General features: G+C 45.3%; 1 protein-coding gene across 1 annotated transcript in view; it reads left to right on the top strand.

Moving 5' to 3' along the window:
* The window catches only part of ADGB (androglobin), a 435,925-nt gene that overhangs the window by 386,551 nt on the left and 31,664 nt on the right, over window positions 1-17,710 (top strand). The gene's annotated exons all lie outside the window — the stretch shown is intronic.

Below are 17,710 nucleotides of genomic sequence, written 5' to 3'. Positions count from 1 at the left end.
ACAATGGGTGTCATGGGTTATTATCTTTCTTCCTGTCCATTCAAGTTCGATTAATCAAGGTTTGATTTTCATATGACATGAGGCTGCCATACAATGACCAGGATGAACCTACATGACAAGCTAACCATGTACTTGTGTGTCAGATCCACTTTACCACATATGTCCTAAACACGTCATGTGAAGGTAAATAATGCTTGGTTTATGTTAAATAAAGAAAAAATACTAATAACATCAAAGCTGTAGCAACACAGTAATATTGTAACAAAAAGTAAGTATATTATAAATTCTTACTATATGTTCTATTTTATGTAGTTCAGACTGACTCACATACAGTGATGATTTGATTTTTTTTTCTTTTATTTGGCAAGAGCAACTTTTCATGGTTTGAAATGAGCTATTGGGATAAGCAGCTTTGCATAGCCTACAAGCCTTTGAAGACTGCAAGGAAATCAATAACATTTAGCACAGGCAAACAGGACTCTTATCTTATGGATTTTAAAGGTTATGACTCATAACTCTGATAATGTAAAATATAAGTTAAATAACTATGGAACACTATTAAACATTTGAATATTCTAGAATTTCAATTAATAAGTCTGACACTTTGCGTAAGCTACAGGCATTTGAAAACTATAAAAAATCGAAACTATAATAAGAGAATTATATTTCTTGACTTAATTGTCTCCGGGGAACATTACATTGCATAGAAAACATTATATTACCACAAAAAAGATGTTTGTGAGCATATTTATTTACCAAGGGGTAAATTAATATTTTCACAAACATCCCTTTCTTTTACTACTTGACTTTACATTAAAAGTTTGTATCTTTACCTTTACTTACAAATAGGGATGTACAGAATCCTTGTTTGAGTTTGGTCTTCTGACTAAGGGTCTGATTCAGCTTCAGACGGAATAGTTAAGTTGCTCGAAAGCAGCTTAGCTACTCCATCTGTGCTGCTATAGTAATGCACAGGAGGCATCACGCCTCCTGCTGCATTACGTAACCGAGCTGCGTTGTCCAACGCAGCATTGGATACTCTGCAGACCAGTGGCTGGCTAAGGTGAGCCATGGGGCCATGCAGCCGGCCGTCACAATTGCGAAGAAGAGGCCAGGAAATCTCCGTCATCTTCCCTCCCCCCCAATGGCTGCGACACACCTCCTCTTCAGGAAACGGTGCCATCACCACCCACTTCCCACTCCCAAACGGCAGCAGACTGTCAATCATTGACAGTCTGCTGCCAGTTTACATGCCGGCTCGCAGACCCATTCTGCACATACACATAACGGGTCTGGCGCCTGCGCAGATTCACAAATATCAGGAATCTGCGTTCAGCAGTGCACTAATGAATTAGGCCCTATATCCAGTTGATTTGAAATGATTCAACTTCAGCTGAATCCTTCACTAACATTGAAATAAATCCAACAATGTTTCTTCTAAGATGAGCAGAAACCTGAGCAAGAATCCAAAGGATGGCATGGTGGCCATGAAAAGTTTCATACCTCTTTATTTTAAGGATGAGTGTGGTTAATTAGAAGGCATGACTACATCCCATTGTGCATATCAGTTCACCAGGTAGGAGCTATGCGAAGCTGAAGGGGGTGTGGTTATGCAGTTTTGGCTGTCCCTCCCTCTTTTCACCCCTGCAGATTAGTCACTATCTGCTGATAGTGGAGGTGATAACTGCTTTTGCAGTCACTGTATCACTCTACTATCATCAGGACCTTTTATCAGGGTCATTCAGGATTCTGGTTCAGGCCAGAATAACCCCTGGATGTTGACAGTGTTACATGGGGGCACCAAGAAACTCAACAGAGGACTAATGCAGCAGGCATTGTGGCTATCAGATACTATAGGAATCTGGCATTTGGAGGTTATCTGTAAAGTAAGTGGCTGGCAGTTGCAGGTTAGCAATTTAGCAGTTGTTTCTGTGCACCAGTAGGTGGCTAGTGGGGGCTTTCTCTGCCATAAATGATTTGGAGTGAGGGCATTTCTCTGCCATATGATTTGCAGTGGGGGCATTTCTCTGCAATATGTGATTTGCAGTGGGGGCATTTCTCTGCCTTATATGATTTGCAATGGGGGCATTTCTTTGCCATATATGATTTGCAGTGGGGACATTTCTCTGCAGTATGTGGTTTGCAGTGGGGGCATTTCTCTGCCATATATGATTTGCAATGGGGGCATTTCTTTGCCATATATGATTTGCAGTGGGGGCATTTCTCTGCAGTATGTGGTTTGCAGTGGGGGCATTTCTCTGCCATATATGATTTGCAATGGGGGCATTTCTCTGCCATATATGATTTGCAGTGGGGGCATTTCTCTGCAATATGTGGTTTGCAGTGGGGGCATTTCTCTGCCATATATGATTTGCAATGGGGGCATTTCTCTGCCATATGATTTGCAGTGGGGGCATTTCTCTGCAATATGTGGTTTCTAGTGGGGGCATTTCTCTGCCATATATGATTTGCAATGGGGGCATTTCTCTGCCATATATGATTTGCAGTGGGGGCATTTCTCTGCAATATGTGGTTTGCAGTGGGGGCATTTCTCTGCCATATATGATTTGCAATGGTGGCATTTCTCTGCCATATATGATTTGCAATGGGGGCATTTCTCTGCCATATATGATTTGCAGTGCGGGTATTTCTCTGCAATATGTGGTTTGCAGTGGGGGCATTTCTCTGCCATATATGATTTGCAATGGGGGCATTTCTCTGCCATATATGATTTGCAGTGGGGGTATTTCTCTGCAATATGTGGTTTGCAGTGGGGGCATTTCTCTGCCATATATGATTTGCAATGGTGGCATTTCTCTGCCATATATGATTTGCAATGGGGGCATTTCTCTGCCATATATGATTTGCAATGGTGGCATTTCTCTGCCATATATGATTTGCAATGGGGGCATTTCTCTGCCATATATGATTTGCAGTGCGGGTATTTCTCTGCAATATGTGGGGGTATTTCTCTGCAATATGTGGTTTGCAGTGGTGGTATTTATTTGCAATTTGTGATTTGCAGTAGGGGCATTTCTCTGCAATATTTGGTTTGTTGTGGGTGTTTTTATATGCAAGATCTGATTTGCAGTGGGGATATTTCTCTGTAATATGTGGTATGCTGTGGGGATATTTCTCTGTAATATGTGGTATGCTGTGGGGATATTTCTCTGTAATATGTGGAATGCTGTGGGGATATATCTCTGTAATATGTAGAATGCAGTGGGGATATTTCTCTGTAATATGTGGAATGCAGTGGGGATATTTCTCTGTAATATGTGGTATGCAGTGGGGATATTTCTCTGTAATATGTGGTATGCTGTGGGGATATTTCTCTGTAATATGTGGAATGCAGTGGGGATATTTCTCTGTAATATGTGGTATGCAGTGGGGATATTTCTCTGTAATATGTGGTATGCTGTGGGGATATTTCTCTGTAATATGTGGTATGCTGTGGGGATATTTCTCTGTAATATGTGGAATGCAGTGGGGATACAGTATTTCTCTGTAATATGTGGAATGCTGTGGGGATATTTCTCTGTAATATGTGGAATGCAGTGGGGATATTTCTCTGTAATATGTGTTATGCAGTGGGGATATTTCTCTGTAATATGTGGAATGCAGTGGGGATATTTCTCTGTAATATGTGGTATGCAGTGGGGATATTTCTCTCTAATATGTGGTATGCTGTGGGGATATTTCTCTCTAATATGTGGAATGCAGTGGGGATATTTCTCTGTAATATGTGGTATGCTGTGGGGATATTTCTCTGTAATATGTGGTATGCTGTGGGGATATTTCTCTGTTATATGTGGAATGCAGTGGGGATATTTCTCTGTAATATGTGGAATGCTGTGGGGATATTTCTCTGTAATATGTGGAATGCAGTGGGGATATTTCTCTGTAATATGTAGAATGCAGTGGGGATATTTCTCTGTAATATGTAGAATGCAGTGGGGATATTTCTCTGTAATATGTGGGGATACTTCTCTGCAGTGGCGTAACTATAAATTTTGCTCCCCCGTGCCAAAAAATTTTCTGTCGCCCTCCCCCTCGGCATTTTGGTAAAATAATTACAGTGCCATTTATGCGCAATCTGGCCCCCAGTGCAAAAGTAAAAAATGTGCTCCCACCCCCCCTAGACAGTTTACAGTATACAGTAGTGCCTCAGAAGTGGTCTCCCTATGCAGTGCCCCAGGTAGTCATCCCCCTATGCAATGCCCGTAATATAATGCCCCCAGCAGTAGTCCCCCTTATATAGTTACCCCAGTACTAACCCCCCAGTAGTAGTAGTCCCCCCCCAGCAATGCCCCCAGTAGTAGTCCCCACCCAGAAATGCCTCCAGTAGTAGTTCCACCCCAGAAATGCCCCCAGTAGTAGTCCCCCCACCAGCAATGCCCCAAGTAGTAGTTCCACCCCAGCAATGCCCCCAGTAGTAGTCCCCCCCAGCAATGCCCCCAGTAGTAGTCCCCCCTAGCAATGCCCCCAAGTAGTAGTCCCCCCCAGTAATTCCCCCAGTAGTAGTAGTAGTAAACAACCCCCCCAGCAATGCCCCCCAACAGTAGCAAACAACCCCCCACCCCCACCCCCCGCCAGATAGACAGACACACACAAAATCCACTTACCTTGATCAACGCTCCGGCATCAGCTCCTCCATCCGGCATCCTTCCGGGCAGGGCCGCTCTGCATGATGGGAGAGACTCTCCCATCATCACCCACTGCGGGAGCCGGAGGAAACCGGCTCCGGCAGTGGGCGCAAGACAAGCAGCCAATGAGAGTCTGTCTGACTCTCTTCAGCTGCTAAGACAAACACACAGCTGCCGGCGGTTGTGTGTTTGTTATACTAGTGTAGTGCGGACGGCACTTATGTGCGGTCCGCACTACCGCCCTGCCTGGTTGACTACTGCCTACTGCCTGGGTCCAGTAGGACTTCTAGCATCTGTCTCCTGCCTACTGCCTGGGTGACTACTGCCTACTGCCTGGGTCCAGTAGGACCTCTAGCATCTGTCTCCTCCTAGGCTGCGGCCATTTTTGGAGGGCCGTTTTCTGCAGATTCCATCTGCATGGAATCTGCAGCCACCTCGCCACACTAGCCCCCGCCCCCAAACAACCACGGGGTCTGCGGGGGCTGTAGTTACGCCACTGTTTCTCTGTAATATGTAGAATGCAGTGGGGATATTTCTCTGTAATATGTAGAATGCAGTGGGGATATTTCTCTGTAATATGTGGTATGCAGTGGGGTTATTTCTCTGCAATATTTGTTTTTCAGTAGAGGTATATCCCTGCAATATGTAATTTGCAATGTGGGTATTTCTCTGCAATACATACAGTGGGGCAAAAAAGTATTTGGACAGCCACCGATTGTGCAAGTTGTTGCACATTAAAAGATGACAGAGGTCTGTAATTTCCATCATAGGTACACTTTACCTGTGAGAGATAGAATCAGAACACAAAATTCCGGAAATCACATTGTATGATTTTCAAACAATTTATTTCTTCTTCGGGGTCCATGGGGTCCACAGCCATTACGTTGGGGTATGAATCCCGGTCACCAAACAGTTAATGCAAACGAGTTCTCTCCTCCCAGGATGCATCGGGGTTCCTCCTCATATACCCCACCCCCTGCCTCAGGTAGCCAGTTCTTCCTGTTTGGTGTGTTTCACCACATAGACGGTGGGACTGCTGGAGCAGTCCTGCAGACGAGTACAAAAAAAAAAAGAGAGAGTTTACTCTCTATCTCAGCGGGTGGTCTGAGCTGTCCTGGAAGCAGCCTTGCGCCTGATTGGAGGCGCACCGGCCACGCGCTGCAACTACCTCCGGCGCCGCACCGCTAGCCTTGGCAGGTCCATGGCAGGGGATTCAGCAGGGGCTCTCAGGCCCTGGACCGCAACCGGATCAAGGGGATGGCAGGTAAGCAGGTGGTTGTGGCGGCCGCTGTCACCGGGACCACGTGGTGGTCCGGCCTCCAGCGGTGAGACTGGCTGGAGGCGCGCTGCAGTCTAGAGGCATACGGCTTGTCTCCTAGCCTAGACCGCCGGGACATGATGTTCCTGACCAGCCGGGGCTTGTGGCGGCGGCCAGGTCCAAGCAGCATAGGGGAGGTACGCTTCCCTGGCGGCCCCTCCCCCAATCCACACGCTAGTTTAGTCCTCTGGCACAGTGATTGTGGATTGCTCCTCTCAGCCTCTATATAGGGCAGCCAGAGTGTATGTCAGTTGCTCTCTGAACGCTGCTCCTAACAGGATGCTGGGCAGTCTCCCTGTATGCCTTGCCTACTGCTGGTTTTGGTGTTTTACAGGGCTCTATCCTACCTAAGCTTAGGCTGATTGTGGTAGTGAGAGCTTATATGCATATGGCTCGCAAAGTATTTATGCATGACATGTGATTGTTGTTTATGGATACTGTTTCTTCTGTAAAAGAATTGTAATTCCTGTATACTGTCACTGTCTCTCCCCTTCCCTTGCTACAGGTGTGTGGATTGAGAGTAGAAAGCAGCACATAGATTGTATAGCCTGCAAGGCAGGATTGTCCCCACAGACAGCCTCCACACCAAGTTTGCCTGTTTAAGGCCCTGAGCCCCCTTGGGCGTCCTTTTCTCAGGTTATGGCTCAGGTGGCGGAACGGCTGGCTGCCCCGGTGCCACCGGTTTGGGGTTTGCCTCAGCAGATGCATCCTATGCCCATGATGTGGCCGCCTTGGATGGACCCTGGTGCTGGTAAGGTCATGGCATCATCCTCGGGGGTTTTTCAGCCTCAGTCTGTCAAGCCAAAGCTGCCTAAATCTAGGCGCCATGTATCGCCTCATATGGCTGAGTGCACTCCAGTGCCTCCTCCTCCGAGGAACAGGCACAGGACTTTTCACAGGAGTCTAGCTCCGAGGAGGGTGATGATCATTTCCCAGTAGCCGATGTCCCCTTTCTGATAAGGGCGGTACAATCTGTGTTAAATATCGAGGAGGGGGATCTTCCGCCTAGGAAAACCCCCCTGTTTAAGTGCCAGAAAGTGGTTAAGGCAGAATTCCCAAAGTCTGAACATTTATCAGAACTTATGGAGGAAGCCTGGGTCCGTCCGGATAAGATAAGCCATTCTTCTAAAAGAATGGCGCTTCTATATCCTTTTCCAGCAGAGGACTGTGCCAAGTGGGAGAATCCACCGTCAGTTGATGCGCATGTGGCACAGCTGATTAAACGTACCACTCTGCTAATCCCAGCAGTTTCGCTGAAGGAAACCACGGATAGGAGACTCGAGATTTGTCTAAAATCAATTTTTTCGCTGGCAGGAACGGCCACCCGCCCAGCTATGGCCACCGCCTGGGTAGCAAGAGCTATTGAGGAGTGGGCCAAAACTCTAACAGAGTCTTTACCAGATGCCTCTAAGGAGCAACTGGATATGATCTCCTTTATTAGAGAAGGGGCCTCTTATTTGGGAGATGCTGCCTTGGATGCAGGGATCCTTTCCTCTAAGGTTTCAGCAGAGTCTGTGGTGGCACATAGGATCCTCTGGTTGAAGGATTGGAAGGCAGGTGTAGGGTCCAAAAAGGCCCTAGAATTCCTTTCATTCACAGGAGGTGTTCTCTTTTGGTCCAGAATTGGACAAAATTGTAGTCTCCATGGCAGCCTCAAAGACGGCAGGTTTGCCATCAGCAACCTCGTCTAAATTGAGGAGGGCGTCCTTTCGGGGGTTTCTGCCGCAGGGCAAGGCCAAAGGTCAGCCCTCAGCGAGACTTAAACCAAAAAAGGCAGGACCCAGGAAGCCCTGGCAAAACAAACGTCCAGGATCTAGGGTCCAGGATAAACCAGTGGCCTGATGGGACGGGCCTCCCCCTGGGGGATGCCAGGGTAGGGGGCCGACTACTTCGGTTCTCAGAGCCCTGGCACCTCATGCCTGGGTTTGAGGAGTTGTTTCCCGGGGATATCCCTGACGTTTTGGAGGACTCCTCCGCAAAGGTTCTTTTGTGTAAACCCACAGGCGGGTTCAGAAAAAGCTTTGGCCCTTCAGAAGGCTATTCTTGCCTTGCTAGCAGAAGTAGTGATTCCGGTGCCAGAGAATCAGTTCCGAGAGGGGTTTTACTCCAATCTGCTCTTGATTCAGAAACCGAATGGGTCATACCGGCCTATTCTGAATCTGAGGGAGCTCGACAAATTTGTTCGAGCCCCCAGGTTCAGGATGGAAACATTGCGATCGATTGTGTTGGTGATGGAACAGGGGGACTATGGGGGTCATTCAGACCCGGTCGTTAGCGCCGATGCGCTCGGACTGGGTCGATGGCCCCCCACAGAGCATGCGCACTACGGCGCCGGTCGTAGCGGGTCTCGATCCAAAGGGGGCGAGCTGTCGATGTTGATTGACAGCTCGCCCCGTTTGGAAGGCGGGCCGGGGGGGTGGCAGCCCAAACGGAGGTGTTCCCATGGGAACGCCTACCATTTGGGGGCGGCCCCACTGACATCACTAGTGATGTCAGTGGAGAGCTTCCGGGTCAGACAGAGCCAGAAGCTCTCCGGGGCTTACGACAAGGGAGACCCTACCCTAGGGTCTCGTCGTAAGCCCCGATGGTCGCGATGGTCTCTGACCATCGCGACCATCACCGGAGCGGTCGTTAGAGCTGTGGGTGTTAACCCACAGCCTAACGACCGCAACAGAGGCGGGCAGTCAGGATGCAAGTGGCCGCCCAGTTTCTGAGCGACCGCTTGCACCCTCCGACCGCCTCTGAATGAGGCCCTATATCCTTAGATATACAGGATGCCTACCTTCACATCCCAATCACACAGGCTCATCAAAAATTTATTTGTTTTGCGGTAGGGGAGGAACACTTTCAGTTCCAGGCCCTGCTGTTTGGCCTGTCCACAGCCCCTCGGGTATTCACCAAGGTGATGGCGGTGATGATGGCATGCCTCAGACGCCAAGGCATCAGGATTTTGCCTTACTTGGACGACCTCCTATTGCTGGGGCAGTCCCCACAGCAGGTACAGGATCATGTGAGGCTGACAGTATCATATCTGTACAGTCACAGCTGGATCATAAACTGGCAAAAGTAGTCACCCTGTCCAGTGCAACAGATGTGTCATTTGGGAGCTAGATTGGACTCCGTGGTGCAGAAAATATATCCTCCGGAGGAGAAGATCCTGGACCTACAATCACGAATATGCAGGTTGCTTCGCAACAGGCAGATATCCATTCTAGTTGCCATGCAGGTCCTGGGGTCGATGGTGGCCACCTTCAGGATGGTGGAATATGCTCAATTCCACTCCAGACCACTGCAGCAATTAGTTCTCTCACTGGAACAAGGATCATCGCACGATCAGGTCTCAGCTGCTGCGTCTCTCTCCAGAGGTACAGTTGTCCCTGACCTGGTGGTTGCAGACAAAGCATCTCAGGCAGGGTCGCCCCTTTTGGGTGCCGGATTGGACATTAGTCAAAACCGACGCCAGTCTTCAAGGTTGGGGGGCGATGATGGGGTCACACACTTTCCAGGGAAAGTGGTCAGTGGCGGAAAGCCAGCTACTGATAAACATCCTGGAACTAAGAGCTATATTCAAAGCTTTAGTGCAGGCTCAGGAAATCCTAAAGGGCAGGTCGGTGCAGATACAGTCGGACAATCGCACTGCGGTCGCCTACCTAAATCATCAAGGGGGCACAAGGAGTCGGGCTGCCTTGGCAGAGGTATCAAAGATCCTGGTATGGGCAGAGACTCATCTGCCCACGATATCTGCCGTGTTCAATCCAGGAATCCTGAATTGGGAGGCCGATTTTCTCAGTCGGCAAGAGATAAATGCAGGGGAGTGGGCCCTACATTCACAGGTTTTTCGGAACCTTGTGGACAGGTGGGGCCTACCAGAAATAGATCTGATGGCATCAAGAAGGAACAACAAGGTTCCCAGGTACGGATCCTGGACAAGAGATCCGAGAGCCGAGTTTGTAGACGCACTGACAGTAAAGTGGCGTTACAAGCTGGTATATCTGTTTCCCCCGTTTGCTCTTCTGCCCAGAGTTGTCAGAAAGATCAAACAAGGGGGCAGCACCGTCATATTAATAGCTCCGGCATGGCCGAGATGGCACTGGTTCACAGATCTACAGTCTCTCTCCATAGACACTCCATGGCCTCTGCCATTGAGACCGGATCTGTTGCTACAGGGTGCCTGCTGGTACCCGGATCTTCATCGGCTATCGCTGACGGCATGGCTCTTGAGGCCTCCGTCTTGAGGAAGAAGAGGTTTTCCGAGTCTGTTATACGGACGATGTTGAAGGCACGGAAACCATTCTCAGCCCGTATATACTATAGGGTTTGGCATACTTTCTTTCAGTGGTGTGAAATGAAAGAGTATGATCCACAGAAGTTCCTGATATCCAGAGTACTTGATTTTCTTCAGAGCGGTCTGGAAACAGGGCTCCGCCTGGCCTCTTTAAAGGTACAGGTCTGGTTTTAACATAAAATTGCTCTGAGACCGGATATAAAGACCTTTTTTTTTAGGGGGTGTTGAGGATTCAGCCTCCCTTCATTTCCCCGGTTGTTCCGTGGGACTTGACTCTAGTTCTGAAGGTTTTACAGGCTCCTCCGTTCAAGCCTTTGAATTCAATAGACATCAAGTGGCTAACAGCAAAGACGGTATTCCTCCTTGCTATGGCATCTGCATGTAGAGTGTCGGATTTAGCTGCGCTTTCCTTCCGGGAGCCGTTCTTGGTATTTCATCAAGATAGAGCAGTGCTACGTACTAGGGAGGGTTACCTTCCAAAAGTGGTGTCTACATTTCATATTAATGAAGAAATAGTAGTTCCAGCATTTCAGGGCACAAGTCTCTCACAAGGTGAGGCTTGCCTGGATGTGGTCCGTGCGTTAAGAATTTATGTTAAACGCACGAGCAAATGGAGGAAGTCCGATTCACTTTTTGTGCTTTATGGTTGTCATAAGCGTGACTGGCCAGCCAGTAAACAGACACTGGACAGATGGATTTGCAAGGCAATTTCATTGGCTTATACACAGGCTGGTATGCGGGTGCCGGATTCAGTGACGGCACATTCTACTAGGGCGGTAAGTCCATCATGGACGGCCCGCCGGGGTGCTTCTGCTGAGCAATTATGTAAAGCAGCCACATGGTCTTCCATCCATACCTTTGTCAAATTTTATTCCTTTGACACCTTTGCCTCTCAAGATGCCTCTTCGAGGTCCATGGGGTCCACAGGACACCCACCCAGACGCACCTGCAGTTCTGGGGAAGGTTTTTCCGTAGTTCTTCTCTTGAGAGTCTGAACTCGTGAGTATGGGTCCTTTTCTTTCTACTCTTTGTTTGTCTCTGCCTGCTTGAGCTTGGTAACGAACTGGCTACCTGAGGCAGGGGGTGGGGTATATGAGTAGGAACCCCGGTGCATCCTGGGAGCAGAGAACTCGTTTGCATTAACTGTTTGGTGACCGGGATTCATACCCCAACGTAATGGCTGTGGACCCCATGGACCTCGAAGAAAAAGAGTTAACAAAGGTATGTTATACCATAACTCTTATTTTGTATATTCTTGCGGAAAATAAATATTTGGACACCTACCAACCAGCAAGAATTCTGGCTTTCACAGACCTGTTACTTCTTCTTTAGGAAGCTCATCTATCCTCCACTCGTTACCTGTATTAATGGCACCTGTTTGAACTGGTTAACTGTATAAAAGACACCGTCCACTCCCTCAAATAATCAGACTGCAACCTCTCCACCATGGCCAAGACCAGAGAGCTGTCTAAGGACACCAGGGGCAAAATTGTAGACCTGCACAAGGCTGGGATGAGCTACTCAACAATATTCCCCCCTAACCCTCCCTTAGGGGTGCCTAACCCTAATCTCCCCAGTAACTGCCTAAACCTAACCCCCCTTCCCCGCAGCCTGAAACTAACCCTCCCGGGGGGGTGCCTAACCCTAACTTCCCCCCCAGGGGTGCATAACCCTAACCACCCCTTCCCCTAGCCTAACCCTACCGGGGGGTGCCTAACGCTAAATTCCCCCAGGAGCCCGGAAACCTAACCCTCCCCCCCCCCCTCGCGCCCGGCTTACCTACGTTTGGTATGCCGGGCGTCGGACTCCTGACTGCATCCCATGTCTATGCAATATTGATTTACAGTAGGGTAGGACATACTTACCGGCACCATTCCAGGAGCAGACGGAGAGGACCTGCTTCATTCATCTTCGCGGGCGGGGCCAGACAATAGCCAGCATTAAAAAAAAAAAACAGTTCTTTAACCCTGCGCCTCTGTCAGCAGCTTTCAACCTTAAATGGGCACACCCTTGTCCCAAAGAACATATGTAAATAACTAGCAAGAGAAGGTAATAAGCGCTAACAATACTGGACAATAAAAATATATGATACTGTCAGATGAAAGTATCACTGTGCATCGACATATCAATCATGCGTTGTCCTTTCTCCCGAACAACTAGATACAAACTTGAATGCAGTAAAAGGTATCTTTTTAGCGTGTTCTACCACCACGAATGTCAGGACCCATTGGAAAGAGGAAACTTACATTTATATCCCATGTTGCATACACATCAGGGTTTCGTTTGGCTCTAGAAAAACATGAATTTTCTCATATAAAATCTTAAAATTTATTTCTGAACGGGAAGAAATAAAATCCAAGAAAATGTCAGCGATGATTAAAAATAGATAGAAAATAGTTATATAAACATCAGTGTGCGGACAGTCATTCTTTATAGATTCTTCAGAAGGAAAATGTACCGTAACCCTGCCGAGGGAGATGATGGTAGCCGGCACCGATTCTCCATGCTGCAGACTACGGTGAAGGTGAAACGGCTTTTAGAATAAACCACCTCAGGTTGGCACTTTCCTCCAGGCTGTCTGGTGGTGTGGCTTCAACGCATTCCGGAGAATCCTTTTCTCCTTTTTCAAGAACTGCCACACTATTGTCCTGGCTCAGCTTTTATTCACAGGCACCCAGTCACATGGTTTCCCTCAACCAATAATAATAATAATTTTCTAAACTCTTTAATCAATTTTATTAATTTGATAAATCTAAAAGCCTTGTTTAGAAGACATATGTTTGTAAAAAACTAATACAAGGCTGATTTAAAATATGTCATTTAGAAATAAACTAGTTCTAAAAAGTTATACAGACATAAAATAATATATCAATCAAAGGAGGCTATTAATTCTCATCCATATCTCATATAAACACATTGGGTTGGAGACAATAAAAGGTAAAAAAGAGAGGGGAGAGAAAATAAAATAACCATTAGTCTCCTATTGCAGCTGTAACCAGAGAATGAAATGAATATAAATATATATTTTACATGAACCAATTAGTTTCAAAGTCTACATTGAGACCCTTTGGTATTAAAGTTTTTAATACAAAAATGGTTCTCATCTCTAATTTAGCCAAAGCTGTTTCTGTATCCTTTGATCTTCAGTTTTTCTTACATAATTTAATCCATCAGAGACTTTTTAAATCCTTTATATTCTAAGAATGTTTTTCTTTAAAATGTAATGAGATATTATGTTTCTCATACCCCTTCTTAATATTCCTAGAGTGTTCAGCTAATCTTTCTTTCAGCATCCTGCTTGTCCTCCCCACATACTGAGCCCTGCAGCTGCACTCTAGGAGATATACCACATTCTTACTCCCACACATTATAAAGTATCTTATTTCGTATGTATGTATGATAACATTAGATTTATATTGCATAATTTTACTTTCTGTCTTGCAGCAATTACACATGCTGCAAGTGCCGCAACGATAAAAGCCCTTTGAAATAATCTTGATTGTTTTTTCTTTTATGGGTAAGGCACTTTTTACTAGAAGGTTTTTTAAAATCTCTGCTTTCTTATAAATTATTTGTGGTTTGCTGGTTATACAAACATTCCAATGTTTTTTTATTATTGTCTCTAGTTGTTTGTATTGCAATGTATATCTTGTAATTAAAAGTACTTCCTCCATCCCATTCATTTGTTTTTCCTTATAGCTGAGAGCTTCTTTTCGTTCCAAATTCCTACCTCTTTGTTTGGCTTCTGTAACCCTTTCTTTGTTGTACCCCTTACTTAAGAATTGTCTTTCCATTGTAGCAGCTTGTCTGTCATAGACTTCTATTTTGGTGCAGTTTCTCCTTAGGCACTGGAATTGACTGCTAGGTATACTGTTGATCCAGTTGTCATGATGATTACTTTCTTGATTAATATAGGAGTTACAATCTGTCGGCTTTATGTAGTTTTTTGTTAACAAACTTTCTCCTTCTACATATATAGTTAAATCTAAGAAGTTCACCTCTACTTCACTTGTTTCAAAAGTTAATTCGATATTTTTATTGTTAGTATTAAGATACTTGCAAAATATATTTAATGCCTCGTCATCCCCCCCATATAAAAAAACACATAGTTTATATACCTAATCCAGAGCACCAGGCTGGCATCCCATTCATGGCCCAACTAGACCTGTAGGTCGTCTCAGTGGGCCATGAATAAATTCGTATAACTGGGTGCCAGCCTGGTGCCCATAGCAGTCCCAGATCACGGTAAATAAAATTTGCCTTCTTACCAAAAAAAATTGTTATTTAAAATGAAAGATACTCCTTTTAGGATGAAGTCTCTACGTATTACATCAATATTATCTTTATCTAGATGGTGTTTTAAAGACTCCAGATGTAAATGATGCTGTATTATTGTATACAGAGCCTTCATGTCTGCAGTTACTAAATAATGGTCAGTTTGTCAATTACATCCCCTAAATTTGTTAATCCCAGAAATGGTATCCTTCATGTGTGTTTTAGTCTGAATTACTAGAGGCTGTATCATAAAGACCAAAATGCAGGATAAATTTGAAGTTATAGAGTTGATCCCTGCCACTATTGGATGTCTGGGAGGTTTATCTGTACTTTTTTGTACCTTGGGTAACACATATAATACTGGAATGGAGGGGTTATCCAGCTTGATATACAGTCAGGTGCATAAATATTGGGACATTGACAGAATTTTCATATTTTGGCCTCTATTCACCACCACAATGGCTTTGAAATGAAACAAACAAGATGTGCTTTAACTGCAGACTTTCAGATTTAATTTGAAGGTAATTGCATCCAAATCAGGTGAACGGTGTAGGAATTACAATGGTTTCTATATGTGCCTCACACTTTTTAAGAGCCCAAAAGTAATGGGACAAACTAAACAATCCTAAATCTAACTTTAACTTTTTAATACTTTGTTGCAAATCCTTTGCAGTCAATTACAGCCTGAAGTCTGGAACTCATAGACATCACCAGACGCTGGGTTTCATCACTGGTGATGCTCTGCCAGGCCTCTACTACAAATGTCTTCAGTTCCTGCTTGTTCTTGGGGAATTTTCCTTCAGTTTTGTCTTCATCAAGTGAAATTCATGCTCAATCGGATTCAGGTCAGGGGATTCACTTGGCCATTGCATAACATTCCACTTTTTAGCCTTAAAAAACTCTTTGGTTGCTTTTGCAGTATGCTTCGGGTCATTGTAAATCTGCACTGTGAAGCACCGTCCAATGAGTTCTGAAGCATTTGACTGAATATGAGCATATAATATTGCCCGAAACACTTCAGATTTCATTCTGCTGCTTTTGTCAGCAGTCACATCATCAATAAATACAATGGAACCAGTTCCATTGGCAGCCATACATGCCCAAGCCATGACACTACCACCACCATGTTTCACTGATGAGGTGGTATGTTTTGGATCATGAGCAGTTCCCTTCCTTCTCCATACTCTTCTCTTCCCATCACTCTGGTACAAGTTGATCTTTGTCTCATCTGTCCATAGGATGTTGTTCCAGAACTGTGATGGATTTTTTAGATGTTGTTTGGCAAATTCTAATCTGGTCTTCCTGTTTTTGTGGCTCACCAATGGTTTACATCTTGTGGTGAACCCTCTGTATTCACTCTTGTGAAGTCTTCTCTTGATTGTTGACTTTGACACATATACACCTACCTCCTGGAGAGTGTTCTTGATTTGGCCAACTGTTGTGAAGGGTTTTTTCCTAACCAGGGAAATAATTCTTCTGTCATCCACCATAGTTGTTTTCCGTGGTCTTCCGGGTCTTTTGGTGTTGCTGAGCTCTCCGGTGCGTTCTTTCTTTTTAAGAATGTTCCAGACAGTTGATTTGGCCACACCTAATGTTTTTGCTATCTCTCTGATGGGTTTGTTTTGATTTTTCAGCCTAATGATGGCTTGCTTCACTGATAGTGACAGCTCTTTGGATCTCATATTGAGAGTCGACAGCAACTGACTCCAAATGCAAATGTCACACCTAGAATCAACTCCAGACCTTTTACCTGCTTAATGAAATAATGAGGGAATAGCCCACACCTGTCCATGAAATAGCTTTTGAGTTGATAGTCCCATTACTTTTGGCCCCTTAAAAAGTGGGAGGCACATATAGAAACCGTTGTAATTCCTACACCGTTGACCTGATTTGGATGTAATTACCCTCTGGAGTTGATTCTAGGTGTGACATTTGCATTTGGAATCAGTTGCTGTCAACTCTCAATATGAGTTCCAAAGAACTGTCACTATCAGTGAAGCAAGCCATCATTAGGCTGAAAAATTAAAACAAACCCATCAGAGAGATTGCAAAAACATTAGGTGTGGCCAAATCAACTGTTTGGAACATTCTTAAAAAGAAAGAACGCACCGGAGAGCTCAGCAACAACAAAAGACCCGGAAGACCACGGAAAACAACTGTGGTGGATGACAGAAGAATTATTTCCCTGCTGAAGAAAACCCCTTCACAACAGTTGGCCAAATCAAGAACATTCTCCAGGAGGTAGATGTATATATGTCAAAGTCAACAATCAAGAGAAGACTTCACAAGAGTGAGTATAGAGGGTTCACCACAAGATGCAAACCATTGGTGAGCCACAAAGACAGGAAGACCAGATTAGAGTTTGCCAAACAACATCTAAAAAAGCCATTACAGTTCTGGAACAACATCCTATTGACAGATGAGACAAAGATCAACTTGTACCAGAGTGATGGGAAGGAAAGGAACTGCTCATGATCCAAAACATACCACCTCATAAGTGAAGCATGGTGGTGGTAGTGTAATGGCGTGGGCAAGTATGGCTGCCAATGGAACTGGTTCCCTTGTATTTATTGATGATGTGACTGCTGACAAAAGCAGCAGAATGAATTCTGAAGTGTTTTGGGCAATATTATATGCTCATATTCAGTCAAATGCTTCAGAACTCATTGGACGGCGCTTCACAGTGCAGATGGACAATGACCCGAAGCATACTGCAAAAGCAACCAAAGAGTTTTTTAAAGCTAAAAAGTGGAATGTTATGCTATGGCCAAGTCAATCCCCTGACCTGAATCTGATTGAGCATGCATTTCACTTGATGAAGACAAAACTGAAGAGAAATTGCCCCAAGAACAAGCAGGAACTGAAGACAGTTGCAGTAGAGGCCTGGCAGAGCATTACCAGGGATGAAACCCAGCGTCTGGTGATGTCTATGCGTTCCAGACTTCAGGCTGTAATTGCCTGTAAAGGATTTGCAACAAAGTATTAAAAAGTGAAAGTTAGATTTAGGATTGTTTAGTTTGTCCCATTACTTTTGGCCCCTTAAAAAGTGGGAGTCACATATAGAAACCGTTGTAATTCCTACACCGTTCACCTGATTTGGATGTAATTACCCTCAAATTAAATCTGAAAGTCTGCAGTTAAATCACATCTTGTTTGTTTCATTTCAAAGCCATTGTGGTGGTGAAT

The sequence above is a fragment of the Taudactylus pleione genome, unplaced genomic scaffold, assembly GCF_031769625.1.
Source record: "Taudactylus pleione unplaced genomic scaffold, aTauple2 ptg000154l, whole genome shotgun sequence".
In the NCBI taxonomy this organism is placed as follows: Eukaryota; Metazoa; Chordata; class Amphibia; order Anura; family Myobatrachidae; genus Taudactylus; species Taudactylus pleione.
The sequence above is the reverse complement of the archived record's forward strand: the minus strand, read 5'-3'. Positions and strand labels throughout refer to the sequence as shown.